The 23102-nt window shown below is 24.3% G+C and overlaps 1 long non-coding RNA gene across 1 annotated transcript in view; it reads right to left on the reverse strand.

The window, feature by feature from the left end:
• Positions 1 to 10100: 10100 nt before the first annotated feature.
• LOC112597616 overlaps positions 10101 to 23102 on the reverse strand; it is a 34892-nt gene continuing 21890 nt past the window's right edge. Inside the window, exons 2-3 of the long non-coding RNA XR_003114851.1 lie at positions 14080 to 14207; positions 10101 to 10522 (exon numbers count right to left, since the gene is read on the reverse strand). This is a non-coding gene — a long non-coding RNA (uncharacterized LOC112597616). The remainder of the gene's footprint in view (positions 10523 to 14079; positions 14208 to 23102) is intronic.

Raw genomic sequence — 23102 nt, forward strand, 5'->3', positions numbered from 1 at the left:
GATTTTTGACGATTTATAAAACTCATAGTATATTTTTTTCCAGAAATAGTATAATACTATTAATAAAAAAAATTCTTAGCCCTTAATTACAAGTAAGGCGATATCCCGAATGCGTTCCGTTTTTAATTTTTACCTTTTTCATAGCCCGAGTGCGTCCGCAATCGTATAGACAAATTATATTGATAGCCCGAGCACGTCCTCAGTTCACAGCTATGTGTCCTATTTAATATAAAATTATCAAATAAACCTTTCAAGATACAAGTTTCAGTGATTTGACAATGATCGAATGTGTTGGTTCAAATATACAACTATAAATTATTATACTTTATTTTTAAAGCTGTGGTTTTGGAACACTGGAAACGATGGGAAAATTGAATTTCAACTTTTATAAAATGATTTATAAAAACAAATAATAAAATTTGTCTTAAATAAAAAAAACTTTTAAAAATAATTAGTACACTTGTCCTAATTCAAAGGTGCAAACTAAAATAAAATATATAATTATAAATTAGCATCATAAATATATTTGTGGTGTAAACCAGTTCAACTTCTCATGGTACACCCTGGATAACTCTAAATAAACTGGGACACACTCAGGTAATACCTTATTTGGAACACACTCGTAACATTAATAAAACGTCATTTCGGAGTACACTCGGGAAACTCCCGGTACTAATAAAACAAACAAAACCGTTTTGTTTACACAGTATCAAAAAAAAATAAATAAATACATTAAGCTATTAATAATAATTGATCCATCCATCTAACTATATTTATTATATTAATTACCTACTCGTGATCACGTTAGTTACTAATATTATTTGGTTTTCCTACTCTCGCAAGAAAACGGCTGCTTCCTTCTATCTAAGAAATTTAAGAGATTCTTAAAGGTTGAATATTCTGAAAATATTTCTATTAGTTGATAAAAGACGAATACATTATATGAAACGTAAAAAACCATAAGAAATATTTGTAAATAAATACTAAACAGTGCATAATAGTTATTATCATTCATTTTAAAGAAACTAAAAATTATTTATTTTGTTCTAATAATATTAATAATAATAAAATTAAGCAAAATGTATTTGTTGCATTAATTATTATTGATCTCTTTAATGAAGCTATCAGATAAACTTTTTTAGATTTAAAAGTAATTCAACCCACTTAGAACTGACCTGACTAGAGTTCTTCAAACTTGTTCTTGAAATAAATGCAACTACCTCCACATTTAGTTGCAAACTTTGCATTTGCCTTTATCGTATACAGTTCAGTAATAATAATCAATAATAAATAATATTGTATTCCATAATATATACTCATAATATATTATAATAAAATTACACATATAGCATATGTATTTTGATAATTTTTTAAACTTAACTTAATTATTTTGCGTGTAAATTATAAGATCATATTATTAATAAATTCGTGGATTTAATAACGATCTTTGTAAAAATAGTATCTATCAAAAAAAAAAAAAAAAATGATTATTAACACTAAATACAAAAAAGATATTAATGTCTTATCTAACAAAATAAACAAATACACTAATACAATAAATTGTAATAATAATTAATCAACACTATATTATGTATTTGATAATTTCATTGTATTATTATTATTATGGTATTATCGTATTCACGGCGTGCACGGTTGGGATGCCAATATTGAATTTTATATATTTTTTCACTTTTTCTTGCATTACTTATAATCATCTATAGACGGTGCTTTATAATGAAGTTTCATTCTCATAAATAAATAATATACCGAGTGATATATTTAACGTTAGAAAATTTTTATTTCAAAAACTATTAAAGTTCTAGAAAACATTTTTTATTGCATTATTTTAAATCGTTAAAAACAGCATTTTTTTAGGAAATATAACATTTTACTTTTTTTCATTGTTATCATTTTCTTAGAACAACATGCATTTTTAATTTTTAAACTTACGAGTTATGAATATTTTAAGTTTAGATAAGTAGAGTTGGTATATTGCAAAATGTTCAACACTTTGCTCATCTTAACTTTATTATGCTAATAGATTATTATTTGTCCGAAATTATATTTTTTTAAATACTTGAAATAATAATTTTGAAAATTTAAAAAAAGATAACAATAAAAAACAATACAAATAAAATTATGTAAGAAAAATATTTTCAAAATCATAAATATTATCTAAAATAATGAATATCTTACATTAAATGGATCACTCTGTATATTTATAAATTCACAATGAAGACAAAAACAACGTTATTAAATTTACTTATTTCTATTATTCATTAGCGTGTGACGCCTATATATATATATGTATATATTAATGATTAAATACGCGTCTAACTTGAAAAAATCCATTGTTATCGATGTTATAACGATTATTCTGATGTAACTGTCATATATTAAAAAGTAGGAGGTTGTGGTAACTGGTGGCAGACTGTCCCCGGTAATAGATTATGCAATGTCGAACCTATTTATACAATACCAATAATCGTCCGAATATTGTGTTTCGTTTGTATAATATGCGACAAAATGTCTAACTACATACATCATATGATAACAGTCTTGGTAAATACTCAAATAATTTTAAAAATAAATACTTTCAAGTAGGTACTTAGAATTTAAATTACTTAATTTGAAATATAAATATACTAAAAAAGTATTTAAAATACTTTGTCCAAGAACTTTTGAAAAAATTACGTACTGATTTTCAAATGATTTAGCTTATATATATTCTATTTTCAATTAAATTCCGTACCTAAAACAAAAACAAATAAAAAGAGCTTATAATAACATCATAAATAACAGTATATAGTTTTTTATGAGACTATGCATAATATACTAAACAGAATATTCGCAAACACCTCAGCAAAGACAACAGATGCATATTTTATAGTTACACCAAATTATACATCAGTTGTAAAACGCATTATAAAATTTTGTACTATATAAAAATGATGAAAAAAATTTGATTCAATTTATTTATCATGTAAAAAAAATTGGAAGTTTTTATAAATACATTTTTAAAGTACCTATATTTGATCTCAAATACTTTTAAAAAGTATCTTTTACAAAACTATATACATTAGAAATAAATACACAAAATGTGATTCGTATCACGATAAATATTTTATTGAAAAAAAAAATATATAGTTAAGTCGACGCGGGTCACAAGTAGCTAATAATATAGCATTGAAATATTTTAATTATCATTATTTAATCATCTATACTGAACGATTAGTAGTAAAACGTTTTAGTTAATCGAATATATGTTTCATTGATACAATCAAATGTATTGTATTCGTTTTATAGTATTATATAAAACATAAACAAATGATAATACGGACAGTATGTATACGAAGGACAGGATCATGACGCTGCACGTCGTCTCGCTTCGTTCACCTCGGCGGCATCTGCGATCGATGTTGAACTATTGTAATACTATTATTTATCTTAAAATATTGAAGAGAATATTATTGTTTATTATGATAAGTTGACGCAACCAGAAACCGATTAATGATTATAGATAGGGCCTGAAGTTGAATACAAATTGCATTTTTTTTAATGTCTCAAGAAACTAACGCTCTTCAAACACAAAATTTGTTTTACTATATCAAAGAACTTAGATATGTAAATTATATTTTATAATTTTTTTTTTTTTTAATTATAATTTCATTATTTTAAACTTAAATTACATTTTTAATATATTTCATAAGAACAGATAACAATTAATAAAAATTGACCATGAACTACACCAATAAAATGAAAAGAAAAAAGAAGGAAGCAAAAAATCTATTTACTATACTATAGAAGTCAAATGAACCTCATTAATAAATAGGTCACCTTAAACAATGTATTATATTATTGCATACGATTATGAGCGGAAACAAAAATGCTTAAATTACAATAAAATAACTATGATAGAGTTTTTTTAAATTTAGCTTAAATGTAAACTTTAAATATCTATAAAAAAAATAAAGTTTGTATAATATAATACAATATTTGACTATTGGTTACAACATATTGTATAATATATAATAAAAAAATTTAAAACCTAATAAATTTAAACGACTAAATAATATTGAAATTTCTGTGTTTTTAACTAACCTTGTCTAAATTTTAACTTTAAATTTTTACTAAAGTGCCTGTATATCTTTAATATTTTTAAATAGCTATAACTAAAACTTACGAGAAACCCCTTGCGTTAAATTTTCAAGATTTTTTAACTATCGAAAAAATGTTTTTCGTTATATTTAAATATACTTATAAGAATAGTTCAAAAAAATTGAGATATTTTGAAAATTATATTATGTATAAAATATGGTCATTTAAATATTTGGTGAAAATTTCAAGTACCAACAGTTGACCTACAGTCAATTGTTTTTCAATTATAATAAAATATAAAAATTATTATTATACTCATGAATATCCAATATAATTATTTAAATCATCATAAATCGATAAAATAGGTTTCATGTAAGATTATGAATACCAAGATACGTAAGTTTCTTGCATATTGTTGCTAGAATTGTCGTAACGGATCTGACTGAACGGTGGATCGTTAAACGCAGTGAACCTGAGATTTACCAATACATAACATAAAATAGCAATTAAATAAATGTAAAAATAACGTTACATTTAAAAAATTACCTGATAAACAACTATGGAAATAAGTTTATATAGAAGTTATAGGTATATATTTATATCGTGTTCAACCTGAGTACATTTTTTTTTTTTTTTTCATATAACTCAATTTTGAATAATTGAATACAATCCAACTAACAACTAAAAATATGTGGAGTAAGGCACACTGTATGTTAAACGAAATCCAAAAGAGTGACAATAAAACACCATTAGAGTATTATCTAAATCTCATCAACAGTTAAATTTTAAAAAACTTATAATAAAAATACTGTGATTATATCATATTTTCATCAATTTTTTAGTTGATATATCTGATCAACTGATGAATTAGATTTTCAAACTTTTTGACCGAACGACATTTTTTTATGAATATTTATAAAAGATAAATCGAAAATGTCACTTGTCAATAAATAGCTTAAAAAGGACAAAATATTTTTAAAATTATACCATTAATAGAAAATGAAAAGAAAACATCTAATGAAAATTTCAATTATCTACGGTCAATTGTTTTTTAACTAAAACAAAATATCGAAAATCGATTGAGGAGAAAGTTATTTTACAGTTGTCATAAAAATTTAAACTTCAAACTCTAATAAAAAAAATTAACACGAATATCCGATAATCTTTTTTTTGATTATAGGTAGAAAAAATTATAAAAAATATTGTTAAATCTTAAATATAAAAATAAAAATATTTATAAATATCTAACTACAAAATAATTCATAAATTTTTAGAATTTTATAAAATTTTGTCAAAATTCTAACTTTAGACGCATATGAAAAATTATAAAAATGTAATAGTGTTTTTAAAATACGTTAAAGTTTCAAATTCCCACAAAAGTATTTTGAAAGTACCTACAACAATATAATGAAAATCATTATACTTCAATTAATTATTGAATTTCGTACAAATTCATACTTAAAATATCTTATATCAAATCTTTTAAAATACCATAAAAATATTATTATGTAAAGGAAATTTCCGTATAAACTTTGGTAAAAACTAAAAATTTCTACGGTTATTTTGTTTTGAGTTACACTCTAAGCAACAAAATTGATTCTATTGAATTAAATTCAAATAAATTATTTCACGTAAAAATTCCTGTTTTTTCGTAAATGTATTTATCAATTTTTTTTTTATTTCGACCCTCTCATTAACTAAATCCAATTTTCCATCAGAAACCGCCTTCAAAATTGAGAATAAAAGCATTTTTACTGCTCCAAAAGTAATGACAGACATAAAAATTAAAAACACACATCATTGTAAAACCAATATATTCATCACTTTGCTCAGAAGCTAAAAATTAAATAAATGTTATCTATATTGCTTTATCATAACTTTATTTCTATTAACTATAATATTTTTACCTGTGTACTAAACTAAATTATAGATGGCTACACATCAGTCAGACAAATGAAATTTCGTCATGTGCAGGTAGATATACGAGTTTATTCTATGTATAAATAAATAATTTAATTAACAACTTACATCAATCACCATAACACTTAACTAAGTAAATTCAAATAAATTATTTTTTTATCATATTTTATTTATATTTAATATTTTATTATTAATACATTGAGTCTTTTTCTTTTTTTTAATGTATTTTTCTTGTTTTTAAGAACATAAAATCCTAGTCTTAATTTAACTATAAATTATCGAGAACTCAATAGTTATTTTTCATATTACTGAAATCTTTATAACAAATATTAACCGTCATATTATGATAAGTACCTATAACAACGACACGTTTTCAAGATATTTAAGATACCTGTATCGCGGCAGCGCAGCGTAACCTTGTATTACGATTTTGAATCTTGATTAATGAATAATCAAATTGATATATAATTACCTATTTATAATTAATTATCAAAAACGTTTCGTGAATATTATCGTATCACGCGCGAATAGAGTTTTTGACATTTTCCACATGGATAGAACTTCAGAATGATTACACGTCTCGCGTTCGATTTTTGCGACTTAGAAATCACACCCTATTTTCAAAATTTCACCAAAAACTATTAGGATGGACTGGTAGTTTACTAGGTACATGCACATCGTAATGTACACCCGAAGACAAAAAAATTTCAAACGAAAATCATTATAATCTATATTGTATACATTGTATACAAATTTTATTATTTGGTAATAAAAATTTTACTAAATAATTTACAGTAAAAAAGGGGTGTTCCCATGCATAATACAAAAGCTTGTACCACACAGGAAACTCTTTAAGAAGTTTAAAAAATTCCAAAAACTTAAATATGGAATTCAATAATACGTTTAAAAATTCTATAAATTAGAATTTCGACAAATTTATTATTAATGAAAAAATTAAGGTGAATATGTTTGGTGATTATACATTGGTTGTTACATTACTTTCAAAACAATGTTTCTTGAATTTTCCTAAGTGATATAAATACTTTTAATTAGTTATGTCTCCGATTTAAAGAGTTTCCACACTAGTCGCTTCCCTCCTCGCATTATTCACGCTATTATATTTTGCTATCAAGTTCACTTGTCATGTATAAATATTACTGGTATTAAATATTCTTTTGTTTAGATAAAACTATTTATCAGGAAAAAAAATTATAATAACTATATAGATATAGGGTGCTCAGACTTTCAATATATAGGTATTTTACATGATAATTCATTGGACAATAGTTTTAAAAAATAAAATAATAATATTAATTCCTATAAATTCAGTTTGATTACATATCTATTGCAGTAATATTGTCGTGGCCCTTATAAAACGTTGTGTTGATTAAACACACGCAGTTACTGAAGAACAACAAAAAATATTAAAAAACTGAAACATCGTGTCTTAGTGACATGTGTATCGTTGTTATAATATACTATTATACTGTACCTAGTACTTGATGTGCTGTGCTCGGACATATTAACTGTATATAAGTACAGTGTAAGGCGTATTATCGGCAGTTTTGAAATTACAAAAATACACGTTTCATCAGAGTGCCGCAGAGTTATAGATTTTATAACGGTACCTATAGAATACACAGAAACTTGTTCCATTATCTGGTCATATATTATTATCCTCTGTTTAATTAATAATCATATACACTGCACAAGTGTATAATTTAATAATATGTGAATTATTTTAGGTATCATAATACAAACAATACATTTTGTATAAAATAAGCGGTAGTTATGTTATTATTATTATTATTATTGCTGTTTTACGAAATACACATTATTGTTGAACTGTACAAATTTATACATTTAGGAGTCTAGAACAATTATGTCGAAAACATTTCATAAAAAAGATTATTCATCAAAAACAATTTGTTAATAAGACTTGTGTTAAAATATTTTTCATGAATTATAAAAAAAAGTAAGCAAGTGGATACCACAAATATCAATGTAGAATTTTAAAACAAACCAAAAATAAGTGTTTTTTGAGCAATAGGTAATTGTATATTCTATAAAAATAGAATTGACCAATACACCTGTTTACGAATTTGTAAAAAAATTTTGAAATGATTACAATTGTAATATTATATGGTGATATTCTTTACTAGCCTTGTAAGTCTTTCAAATTCTTCTTCTCCTCCCATTCCTAAAAAAACCTCCATATTGACGCGCAAAACGCATCATCGATCGTCGTAGTTCACATTGAAATATTCGTCTTTCACTCGTTTATATCAATCGCTGTTATAATTGTGTATATATTTTGTATACCGCAAATTGAGGTTATTATACTTGTTATATAAATGTAATAACTAATAACTATATCATTATATTAAAATTAATAGGATATTGTATGAAAAACACACCGTCTACTTACCCAGTCACATTGCCCTTACATTATTATTATGTAGGTACTAGTGATAAGTCAAATACATTATTATAATTTCCGAATGCAATAATAAATCGATTAACCAGTTTGAATTATTTTAATTATTTTTTTTCTTTGCTTATAGTTTTTATCTAAAATAAATATGCGACTTTCTAACAAAACCTATGCAATATTTTAGACACATACTTTTTAAAACCTATAAATCATTTTAGTAACTAAAAATTAACAATATAAGTGTAATTACTAATTATAAATATTTATGAATGCAAGTCGATTATTTTACACATTTTTAATGTGTAATCCCCACTTATTTAAATGTTATTAAATCCCCTAACAAATACTGCTGTGAATAAAATGCATTTATTAAATGTACAATATTTATTACTATTCTTTTATCTTGTATTATTATTATTATTATTACAATGATTATTCTATACCGACTGCCATTCATACATTATACAAATCGAAATACCTAGAACTAATTTAATCGTGTTCAATGAAATATAATTCCTTTTTATCAATATTTGAATAACGTATGCCCTACTATTTACCAAATTTAAAACAACACATATTGAGATATTGTATGAAAATAAATATTAAATACGAAGAACTCCTTTAAGAGTTTGTCAAATCGATTTGATACAAGAAAAAAAGAATGTCTCGTTTAATTGATTTAAAAATAAATAAATAATAAATTCATAAATAAACTATACCAATGTTTTATATAATATGTAATGTAAAAAATTTTCATTTTACTGAATTAATTGTAATAAATAATAATATTATAATTCATATAACTGAAATGTAATACCAATAAAAAAGTGAATCTCCTTCAACAAAACTGTTTGGATTTAATACTGCAGATTACATGCATTAATATTGGTGTAATAATGTCTTTCTTTAACCTTCTATAATATGCAATAAGGTAACGTAAGACATAATGGATAGTTATACAATATATCAACTAATAAAAAAATATTCATTAAAATGAGTTTTCAACATATTATCATCCAAAGAAATTTAGTACTTTTTGAAATATCAAAAAATTAAATATAAATATACAGAGTGATTAATTTAATGTAAGACAATCACTAAACATTATTTTAGAAAACACCAACATTTTAGAAAATTTTCTTTTAAATAAAGTTTTAAGTCATTATAAAATAAAATTTATTACAATCATTTTTTAAGTTTTGTACTCTTTTGAATAACAACATACGTTTTTAATTTCATATTCTAAAACAGAATTTTATTCCAACTATCAAAACAATTTTTGGACAATTAATTCATTAATTAAAAGTATTTTAAGTTTAAATGGGCATAGTATTGGAACCAACATTATGAGGAGTGTCTTCTTGTATCACTGTACTTCATACTCGTGAAAACTTTAAGTACTTTAAAAACTCATTAACTATAATCATCCAAAATTCGATTTGAATTTATTGAAACGCTCAAAAATATTCTGCTCTAGAATAAAGAACTGAAAATGTATGTCATAATTAAAATAAATTAAAAATATTAAAAATAATAACAATAAAAATTGTAAAAACTTTACATTTATTTATTACAATGTAAAAAAATTAATATTTTTAAAAACATTAATAAATAATAAAATTTAAAATAATGAGCGTCCTACGGTAAATTAATCACTTGGTAAACGCCGTAAGCTCTCGAAATTTCTCACTGCTTGGTAAAAAAAATATCATGAAATGTGTATAGTATACGTACTTGTGCAGTTGTCAACTCTACACAATAACCAACATAATAATACCAAACAGTCCATATTACAATCACTCACAAATTACTAGTCAATTTTAAAACGATGATTATTATTATTGTCATTATTATTATTACTATCAATTATCATTCAATTCGTTTCCTCGGCTCTTTCGTTGATGTTTGTCGTCCGTTTGCATTCACGTTGATGAATGATAATAATAATAATAATAATAATGTAGTGTGCCATCCTAAACGGCTGGTTTTGTTTGTATGTGTTGCTGTATTTGTACAGCGCATTGTTCCACGTTCTTCGTTCTTCGCTTAACATTTTACATCCATTATTTCCTGAAAAATTCAAGTATGTAAGTATGAAAATAATCAATTCCATATAAACATGTTCAATATTGTACACACAAACGTTTTGTCGAAAATGTTCGAATTGACAGTCAGATTATAGTTTCGACCGAAAACAGATGTACAAAACAAATATCTATAAATTCTACACTCGAATGGGTTCCGTTTAATTCATTGGTTTTTTTTATAAACGAGGAGCTGAAAAGGTAATGTCACTGTCACACGTCAGTAAGTTGTAGGTATACTCAACTGTCTTCCATTTAAGGTCGTTTACTATTTACTTATAATATATTAAAAGAGAATTGCGTGTAAATAAATGTATTCTAACGAGACATATGAGATAAAAAAAAAAATAATAAACATAAAATACGCGTTAAATGGTATTATTAGCAACAATTTGAACCATAATTTATACCTACTAACTGTGTATAAATTTTTTATCACTACTGATAAAGTTTGAAATACGTTAAATTTTTAAAATATCAATAAAAATAAATTCTTATTAATAATTTTGAAGAAAAGTTAAATCCGTTTGGGGCACTTCAAGCCTTCCCCACAAATATGCCAATCAATTATTATTTATACCCCGAAAAGAATAACTATTTTAATTTTAACCATTTAAGATATTTTGTAAAACAAATATATTATAGATACTGCAGGTATATAGTACATACCCAATTCCTACTTTTTACTTCAAACCTTCGGAGAGTATAAGAAAATTTTAATTTCTAACCGATATGCAATGTTATAACATAGTAATATGATAAAAATAAGAACATAATATTATCATTATAAATTAATAATTAGCATGTGATTAACTGGGTAATTTTGTAAAAAAACAAAATTATATTTAAAAAACTAACCAAATTATAATACCTTTCATTATTTTTGACAATGGACTAATAAGTAAGACACACAAGTACGTATAATAAATATAATTTTATAGAATTCTGAGACTATTAAAAACAAGCTCTTAAAAATCAATTTATGTCAGCATAATATTATATATTGCTATTAATATTTTTAATGTTAAATATTATTTAGTTTATGATCTAGCATTTTCCATTTCACTTCAGTTGAATATATCATACAAACACAATATTATATTGATTAATTTCATGATTTTTAATTTCTAATTTTAAATATATTTTTTTACGTAAATACAAAACATTAGAAATTGTTTCAACGAATATTTAAAACTCGACTTGAACCAAAACTGTATTTACATACCACTCAAAAGTAACTAAGAGGTTGAAAAATAAACCACGACAACCCCCTGAATCTCGAGAAATCTTTTGATATAACTTTTGTTGAAAATTATCAGGTAGTATATGAGTATAAACTATAAAGAGAACAAATTAAGGAACGATGTTTATTTAATAATTACTTAATAAATATATTTATTTTGGATTTATAATTAATGTATCTGTAAGTACCTACGTTATAATTATAAGCATCATAAACTCGTCACCAAATTCTAGTTCGGCTAGTTTTATTTTATTATATTTTTTTAAATTAAATTTTACAATAAACACAAATTATATTTGTAAGATTAATTAAAAATAAATTAGTTGTATTACTTTGAAAATAAATATACCTCCATTAAATATATTTTTCGAAAAAAATTAAAAATGTTGTTTCATTTGTTTTTAAATTTATATGATTAAAAAAAAAATTATACATAAATATATATTTATTAACTAATATTTTATATATACCATGAATAATATGATTTTATTAAATAATATCAACTGAATATTTTAACTTATTTACTACTATTCGATTTCAAATATGCATAATGTTTTCCTGTTCAATTAAATGTTGAATGTCAATGAAAAATTATTTCAGTTTTATTCATGTAAAACAAGTGGACGCGTCCGTAAATACAATATTATGCTCAAGTATCTAATGCGTATTTTATACATATTGCAATACATAAATGATTCTTAATGAATAAATAGAAGATGTTTCAGATTCTGTAAATATTTACTGTTTCCAACATACTTGAATAATACATAATTATTACTCAGAAATCACTATTTTATGTGGTAAAAACAATTATTGATAGATAAGGGCATAATACGATAGATAATCTTTTCGTAGAAATGGGTACCACCCATATTCCAACGACATCGTTCCTTAAGCGTACGTTTTTACTAAAATAAAAATAATATAGTTTTTTTTTTTTTTCAGTCAAATCAATTTTTTTCCAAAATCATCGTTTGAAATTTAAGAACAGTTAATAATATTAATTCTAATTTTAATTTAGTTTCTACTGTTTTATGAAAATTATCCTGAAAATTATGTATCCGAAAATAGAATATGTCCGACTACAGTATGGTTCAATTTCAGTGATAGTTCATGCAGAACAACAAATATTAATAGTTAAAACACATTTTAACGAACAGTATAGAATTGTTTGTAGAAAACCGTATCCTATTACCTTTTAATATATTTTTTAAATTTTAATTTTAAGTGTTCAAACTAATGTAAAAAAATATAAATTATAGCATTATCCTTAAAATTAAGCATATATTTAAAAACTAAAAAGAAAAAATATTCCGTCAACTGCAATAATTAATTATAAGCTATAACGTATGTAATTTTTGTAAACATTATACCTATGTAAAAAATATGATAATAAATTATGATTATATAATATATATTTACGCATAAGACAAAATTAAATCAATGGATAAAAACAAGTAAAATAATTTTTAGAGGTCATCAAAAACCACCTTTTCGTGATATTCTATGGATGATTCTAAATGATTCTCAAAATATAAATCGAAAAAAACGAGTTATCGCAAAAACTAATAACTCTCCCCATCCATCCGGCGATAATGACGCAAAATGAAATCGAAAATCCACAGAATATTAGCTCATAAAATCATGAATATAGTTTGTTTATCACAACATTACAGCTATAGACGATAATTATCCTAAACACAGAATTGTGTCATAGAATTTGTTTTAATCAGGTTCCACAAGAAGTGTCCGTTAGAGATTTTCGAGTTACACAAATTATGTCCAAGTGAAAAAAAGTTAAGTTTACACAAGTTATGTACCGATAAATTCAAATCTATACATTTGCCTATACCAATATATTATATTACTATCATTCGTACATTTAAAAAAATATGTTGTTTCACCATATTTACTATTATAAATTTTATTAAAAGAAAAAAAAATCAAATGGAGTTATTTAAAAATTCAACTTTTTTTAAAACACAACTGCTCTACTTGTGTACCCTTAATTTTTCATCAAGAAAGAACTCTTTTATTATTGGAACACAACTCGTAAACTGTGAGGATTCGATGTCCTGTGTCCTTTAAGTCACTGAGACCACAGATCATCAAACTTTCAAAAACTGCACGCGGGATCTGAATGATGACCGGCATTTCTGAAACGTTATTTGATTATTTTCTATGAATTATTTCGGATGGTTTAACATGTGAATTTTTCTGATTGTCTATTTACTTAGGTTTTGGATGACGATTACTTAATGTTAGCCTATTTAATAATTTTAAAAACAACAGTTTATTACTTGAATAATATTATGATGTCCACAACTGTACGTTCTAATATCGTTCTGATTATATCATTTATATTTTGTATGACTTTCATGTTTTTTTCGCAACACATCAAACGTTGTTTATCGTTTTTTAATGATTTCTGAAAACAAAGTTTATAACTATTTATACAAATTAATGTTTTATTTTTTCCACTACTCATTGCATCGCTCATAATTCATTTAACTCGTATTTCATTTGAAACACAACAATGCACGTCGACAATTAAAACACATAACTATAAAATGTGTACAATTAAGTATTTGATAAGTTTCATAGTCAATAGAAGATATAATCATAATATAGTTAACATATTAATTATAGATTGATGAAAGTGTAATCATGTCTTTTTCATCTCTTTCCCTCCACATGATTATGCGCTTCAACTGTTAAGCTTTACAGATCATCATCGTCTAGCCCAGTGATTCCCAACGTGGGCGCTATCGCCCCCTTATAGGCATTTTTTATTTTGAAAGGGGCGTTTTTATTAGGGGGACGCTAAAGGGGGCGCTCATCTATCATTTAAATGTTTTTTGTTTATAACTGATTGTAATGAAATGTATAACTGCGTAGAAAAAAATACCTAATATAATCCACAGAATTATATAGGTATAATATTTATAGACACTTAAATAATATCAAAATTATTATCTTATCGGTTATATCGTATAGATTCCAATTAGCGGCTAATCAATAGCCGATTCCGAAATGTTATACATACTGTGTAGTCGTTTTAAAAATGATTGGGAGGGGGGTGAGATTTTTAAAATCTAAAAGGGGCGTTGAGTAAAAAAAGGTTGGGAAACACTGGTCTAGCCTATAATCTTTTCTGGCCAAGTTATGACTGCCGTTGGTTACAGAAATAAAATTTAAAAAAAAATTATTTAGACTACCTGGCTCACTAATATAATTTGTTTCAGGATTTTTATTTTATTTCATTTTTTAATGAAAGAAAATCATTTTTAATTTATTGTTTTTTATTTAAATGTCTAGCAAAAAGCAATACCCTTATGTCTGTAACCTATATTAGATTCAAAAATTAATCGACCAATTCTGTCAAAAATTTCAGAGATTGTCCTTAGAGATAAAAGCAAGTTTAAAAATTAGTTTGAACAACGTTAAAAAATAAATACTGACTGGCTCAAACTTTTTTCTTTTTGTCCCTCAAGACACTTTTTTTTCGTAGAAATAATTCTCCAATAACCAACTTTGATTCAGAACTTAAATTGTTATTTTTTCAACAGTTAATAAATTTACAGCCGTATATACATATTAAATACAATAACAATATTATCAATTATAACAATCAGTACTTCTGAACATTAAAATGAACAGTGCTGAAATCCTTAATCCCACCAACAAAAAAAAAACCTCACCAAGTTAACTAAACAATATTATTTTAATAATAATATCAATATTTTAACAACTATTCGATTTTTTTTATTTGAAAAAGTACTAATAATTTTTGATGTTACCTTCCAAAAGTACCTACTAATTTTCTAAAAGATTGTAAGATTACTGATCAAAGAATATTCAATTTTTTACAAAAAAAATATTTTTAGACACAAAAATAAAAAATTCACATTGTAAAATCAAAACATTCATAGCTTCATAAAGAATGAAAAAATTTACAATTATCACATAAATAATTTATTACTTACTACTGATATAATATGTATATAAAATAGAGAACAATGGAATATCAAATTTCTAAAAATTCAGTGATAACTCATTTCCAAATTGTAAAACTATTATTATTATTTCTTGTATTATTCAACAATCAACTGTACTGATGTATATTAAATTCGTCGTAAACTACAAATATTAGCTCAGGAAAAGTCATTAATATATAATCTGCAAAAAAACAGTGTAGATTTTATTTTATTTCTTAACAAACCCTATACGAGTATACGATAATATACCTACTATAGTACGTATTGAGAGTAATAATAATATTATTGATTAATTTTAAATGTAGATATACATTTAAAAAATTTTACGAATTACAAATGTATTAAATATTAATTTAAAATCCCTCATAGGTAAAAATCATGTTTACAATTTACACCATTGATTGAAGTATAAATTTCCAATGGTTTCCTATACGTTGTGCCGAAACTATCATAAACCAAACTAACAAGATCGCCTCAACCACTTTTAAAGCACAATGGCAAATATACATAGTAAACGAAAAAAGTAAAGTCAGAGATTTAATGAGCAACAGCTGCGAATTCAAAAACTACAATTGCGAATCAAAATCGTTCGTACAATGTTGGCTAAGTATAATTTATTGAAAACCTGTTTATAATGACCTTGACAGAGTTTATTTTTTTCATAATATTATATTATCTACATAATAATAAGTGATTTATTTTTCCCCGACAAGAAAATTTAATGATATAACTAAATACAACTACATGGGCTGAAACTAAACTTTGATATTTACGTTTTTTCAAATAACCGGAACCAAACTCGGAACCCAAACATTTAGATTACAAAAAATATTGAGTTAAACAATAATTATTAATTTCGTGATAATTTTTTCCTTATATAGAAGTGCTTTAATATTAACCAATATTATTTTTGTTTGGGATAGTTTATTTCTCGTAAAATCTTAAAATTTAAATACTTATTTATATTTCATTTTGATATATGTACATTATATATTGTTGTATACATTAAATAAAAATAGAACAAATGTTAGAAAAAAAATTGAATTAATAACTTTTTAAGACTAAGAAAGTATTTACAGTTTAATTTTTCAACCTCTATACGTTGCTTAAGAGTGGTTCACATTCGAATTTAATTTTGGCTCACGAAGGTTAACTATATTTTTTTTAAATAGAACCGATATTCTGATATTGAAACTACGTCAATACTTATAAGCGTCCCATGTATCTATCTACAGCTTTTTATGTTACACATGCGGCATAAATTCAAAACGCCAAATATATATTTTACTATAATCTATTCCTCTTCTAAAGATAACCAAAAAATTGTTTAAGATATTATTTTTAACAGAACGACTTATTAATATCGATACGCTAAAAAAATATTATAATTTTCAAATTTCTAAACAAATAAATATAGATTGATACAAAGAATGTTTCAAAACCTACAGATTTATTGAAATTATAAGTTAATTAATTTCATTACACTTAATACCTTTACTTAGTTTTTTATGATATGTTAATTGTTCATTCATTTTTTTATTTAATAAAAAATCTAGCATTTATTATTAACTCATTTTCTGTTAAAATTAAATGCTAACTAGCTCCTACGGATTTCTTAATCGTTTGGTAACCATAAAAGGTATATTTCCATGCCAGCAAATTGCGTTCCAAACACCGCTCGATACATTATTTTGATCTAATATTACCATTGGAACAACTTCAAAAATATTTGGAACATCGTGACGAAACAACTCTTATTCAAGACAGAGTCCAATAAAATGTGTTTAAAAGTTTCTATCTGATAAAGTAAAAACGACATTTCCTTACTTATTTTAACAAACACACATATGCGAACATTATTTTGAACATAAGATGGAAACGATCCTGTCTACTACATTTATAATTTTGGAAGTCCTCATTCAACGAACAATATAGATTTTTATAATCTCTCACATTTTTCAGAGAACACACTTCAAGATATCTTTGGAGTGTTAATTTATCTAAATAAATTTCATTTAATTAATTTAAATATACATGTTTTATTAAAAGTATAAATATATGCACCTTATTTTCTATAAATCGTAATAATTTGATATTGTACATAAACTAAACCAGTATACAATATAACACTCGATTTAGTTCAAATTAAAGTGACTCGTAAATTCGTGATGGGTTCTTAAACATAATAATATTAGTGTAATAGTATAGATCTTATCTATATATTGTGTATGTTATTCTAGTAATCCAAGGAGATCATAAAAATGTAATATATTACATATTTATAATCAATAAATATTTAAAATTCATAGTGATATTATCCCAAATTACATTTAATTATATTTTATATACTGACTTTAATCAGTTTCGTGTACCTCCGATTATTTTACTGGTAATATTGAAGTTGTCCAATTCTAAGTTTGAAAAAAACAAACAGATAGTTTCTATTTTTTCAATACTTAAATACAAAAATCGTTTTCATGCTAATAACATTTGTTTTAATTTAATTTTTATAGTTTCGGTCTGAAATTGAAAACAAAATGTATTAAAAATGGTGTAATAACTAAATTACTCCAAAAAACTAGTTAGTCCATAATTTTAAATTTATCTTTACTTATAACCATTTATTATCACCTGCAAAAATAAATTATATTTATATATTTTGTAATTTCTAACGAAATTTAAACAAATTTTTATTTCACTTTTATAATTTATTAAAAATTAAATGGAAATGTCCTTTGTCGCAGCAAGCACTTAATATATACACAAATAAAATATATATATATCGTGTTGAGTGTTGACATATATATGTACATATATAGGTGTATAAAAAATTTTGTACTGATAATAATAAGTACACACTTACGATTGAAATTCGAAACAATAGTTTTTTATTTTAATGAATAATTTAATTTGTCTTATAATCCGAAAGCTTCAAAGTTAAAAATAAATTTTTAGTAGGTAAGTAAAATATAACCATCTATCTATTCTAACTTCACAATCGTTCAAATCTAAATTCTTAAATCATAATTATAACACGACTAAGTCATTTCAATTATAGTTTTAAGTTAACAATCTAAATAAATAATTACAATCAGTTCTGTTAAAAGAATGCATGTATAGTTAAAAAACAATCGTTCTTGTTCGATTTGTATTTTTCATTTTGAAGTTAATTTAAATGGGTACATTAAAATATATTATTCAGTTCAAAAGTAAGTATATACCTTATGATATCATAAATAAATGGAGTTCACTAATACAATTATGACAGCGAGCATAGGTTCCATTTGCTGGTGCGGCAATCAGATTTCAAAATGTTTTCTAAAGTATAAAAATTCAAAATTATCATATTATTATATTGTCTTACTCAAAAACGTGTGGTACAATGTTTCTGTAATAATTTACAAAACAAACATGATAATAAAATTGAATTAGTTTTTCCCAATATAGATGTTTGTTATTATTTTCGTTATGTTTTGAAAATATAAATATGTGATAACGATATTCTGCTTATTGTTATTGGTGAAATGGTGAGAGAAGGGATTATTTTTAAGTTATTGCTAATATTTGTCTGGAATGTTTAGTGTTTTGAAAATAGATGTTTATCGTAGTTATGATTATAACAATCAGTAACTACTCTGATTATTTGTCATCGAAAAACACAAACTCGTTGAGATAAGCCTCTATTGAGACTTCAATGTTGTTCACAATCAAGAACAAATGAAACAGCTAGTCGTACTTGAACATTTTGTTAAAATCATTAACTCAAAAATGTCGTATTGCTACTAACAGAAACCCGTTTTTATATACATTTATCATTATATTACCACCAGCTTTATGATCGTTATTGAATTACCTATATATCTATAAACAAATTAATTATTCTTATTAAACATGATTTTAACATATATATAAATTTCCGCAGCTTTCCCGTTTCGGCGAGATGTAGCTCTGCGTTCTCCTTGGAAAAAATGTGAATTTGTCAAGGGCAAATAAACGTATAGTACTTACTCGTCTACCAATATTAGATTTATCTCGTACAACCACTAAACTGTTTATAGGTTTATCTATATATACACCGCCGCCGACAATGGCTCTAAGATATTCGTGACTAGCGAACGTGAATAATTTATTTCAATCATACAATAATACACAGTATTATTTGAATGCTCAGTCAGCTTTCTCAAATCTCAAATACCATTGTGCCAAATTATTGTAGTCAAAAGAAAACCATGTTACTGTTGGACGTACGATCAAAGTACAATTAGTATACTTAGTACCTACCCACCTACTTGCCTACGACTAAAAGTTCATGTCGGATTTGTGGCACCAAACCATTTATTAAATAAATTTTTTAATTATTCGAATGCTATATCTAGTATACTATATTAATAAATTACTTGTTTTGAATGTGTGATGAAAATTGTTAATTGCTTTGAAAAATATGAACATCCTTGAAGAATATTATACTTAAATTATAGAACAATTAACTATTCTTGTTTTTTCAAGTATGTATTTCGTTTTATTGTATCTTACATAACCAAGTTTATTTACAAGTATGAAAAAATAAAAACCAATAAAAATATTTTTACCATCGGTAAAAGTAATAAAAGTGGTCAAAGAGTTAAATTTTAATTTAGTGATAACTAGTATTGCATACAATATATATAAACTATAAATAGACAATAGCAAAAAATTTATCTAAATGTTTTAAAAAATGCCATTTCTTATACAAAATATAGGTAATTATATACATACATTTTCGTGACTCAAAATGTGCCAAAACTTTTAATACTCACAAAAAAAATCAATCATATATATATCAGTAATTCTTTAAATAGTCATAATAACAAATAATGACAGAGGCATTAAAATACTTTTATTCCACGGCTCCTTCATCCCTTTTCAACAATTTAGCAGTTCTCAAATTATTTAGGGCACAGAAAGATAAAGTTTTAATATTAATTTTTTTCCTTTTCTGTACCACGACTTCCCTGAAAAATACTTTCAATGCTCCTTGAAGCTATGATGTAAATTTTGAATACTTCTGACTTGTGTGGAACCAATTGTATATAATTTTGAAGGTTTTTGACCAAACAACTAATTTTTTATCAACAATTATTGAGAGAAAATTTTAAAAAAGGAAAAAAAGTAAGCAACCCCAATTTGTCATACAGTATGAGTAAAAAAATATAAGAAACATATATATAATTTTAACTAAGTGTAAATTCTTGTATCGATATTTATAGGAAAAATCAAAAATTCTATATATCTATAAAGAGGTCAAAATATTTTGAAATTAAACTATATTTCTAAAATGATAATATCAACATTTGGTTACAATTTTGAGTATCTAGATACAGTTATTCTTTTTTGAATTTCATTAAAACAAAAAAATCAATTTTGTCAAACAATAATGTTGCATAGAAATTCCAGTTTTCCTTTTTTTTTTTTCACTAATTTTTAAGAAAATTAATAGTAATTTTTAGCTCCTTCTAACGAACTAATTTATACACTTTCTACCACAATAATATTATAATTAATTAATAACTATGTATATTATAGTAAACGATCACTGAAATTCTTTTCAAGATTAAACTGCGTATTAACTATCATTATTATTAATATTAGTAGGAATAGTAAGCCTAAATGGTATAATTTAGTGGTAAGAATAGTGTGATTAATTTTATCGAAAGCTTTCAAAAAGTCAGTATAGATGACATCCACTTGGCTTCTTGCTTTAAATGCATCTAATACATAACATTGTAATACTAATATAAATATCACCTAATATTTAAAATTAAAGTTAGATTTATTGTGCATGCGATTATTCATTATATTAAACTGTTTATTATATACAGTGGTATAAGAACCTGGTGGTAAATACATTGTGCCTATAATTAATAAAATAGAATTAAAATTTATTTCTGTAAAAATGTATCAATTGAATTAGCATGTAGATATAGACGATAGTTGGGAAAATCGTTTTTCACTGCTATAAACATACCACCACATCTTATGTTACTGTTACTACCACGTATGTTGCATCTATTGCAACGAAATAATTATTATTTGGTGTAAATTCCAATTTCAGCATCAATTACACTGCTTGACAAGCAGGTTTCAGATAAGGTATTAACCTCATTATCGGATATTGCAAGGTTACAGGTATATATGTCTAATTTAGAGTTAATATCACAGATATTCTGATAATTTATAGATAAATTACTTAAAATTGTGTGATTGTTCGATCGTTTTTTTTTTTTTTAAATAATCGGTTAACTGTTAATATATTTTACAAACAAATCGTTTTTACCTGTATCTCTTCAAAATTTTAATTCAGCCATAAATCATAATAGACGAAAAATATTTACACTGTTGCAAGTTTTAGTCAGATGAAATACCAATTATTGTATTTAGATCGTTTATTATAGATAGTTTCTTTTTTTACTTTTAAGATTTCGAAGACATCAACAGGGTTAGGAAGAACAATACGTAGAGGCCAAAGTTTATTGAAAACTTTACCTGATTAATGTATAGTCGTATAAACACTGGACTAGCTGGTATACCGGTGATGTTAAATATATCCTTATCAATAGAAGTATCTTGAGTTTGGCCAAGTAAATTGAAAGGTTCGAGAACATTTAATAAAATAATATTACGTACTCTAAATTTACGATCCATCAATTCAGAATAAATATTTTTCTAGACCTAATGATTCTGTATTTTGAATACACTCAAATCCAATAATTTAGCCTCAACTTGTCCAATATTTTCTTTCACCTAATCTTTTATTTTCATCAAGGACTTTAACTAACTAAATAGATAGTAGAGCTTTGATTCAAATAACATATATTTGTTAACCTACACCTTTATAATATAACGGCAAAAATTTAGAGACGAGACAATTTTATCTTATAAGTTTTTCAAATAATTTACCATATCCACGAATTTGTTAAGTTGTCCTGTAGTCACAAAATTATAATTTATCATAACAATTTATAAATAGTAATAAAAATATGCATTTGTTGTTGTTAAGTTAAAAATTCTAACATTAATTTATTAAAAAATTAATTTTATTAAAAATGTTTGGCTACAATTATTATTAAACTAGTACTCGTATTAAATTATTTTCATATTTTGAATAATTAGAGTAAAGTATTAATCTTACAAATTTTTCAATCATTTTTTTATATTTTACATAAAAGTAACATTATTGAGTCATTGAGTCAATAATATATACATATTATCTATAGGTATATATTGCGTACATTATTTAAGATTATAATAATTGTTAATTTATTTATATTAAATATTATAATATTCTA

This window comes from Melanaphis sacchari, unplaced genomic scaffold, assembly GCF_002803265.2.
Source record: "Melanaphis sacchari strain LSU unplaced genomic scaffold, SCAv2.0 Contig42_pilon_pilon, whole genome shotgun sequence".
NCBI lineage: Eukaryota > Metazoa > Arthropoda > Insecta > Hemiptera > Aphididae > Melanaphis > Melanaphis sacchari.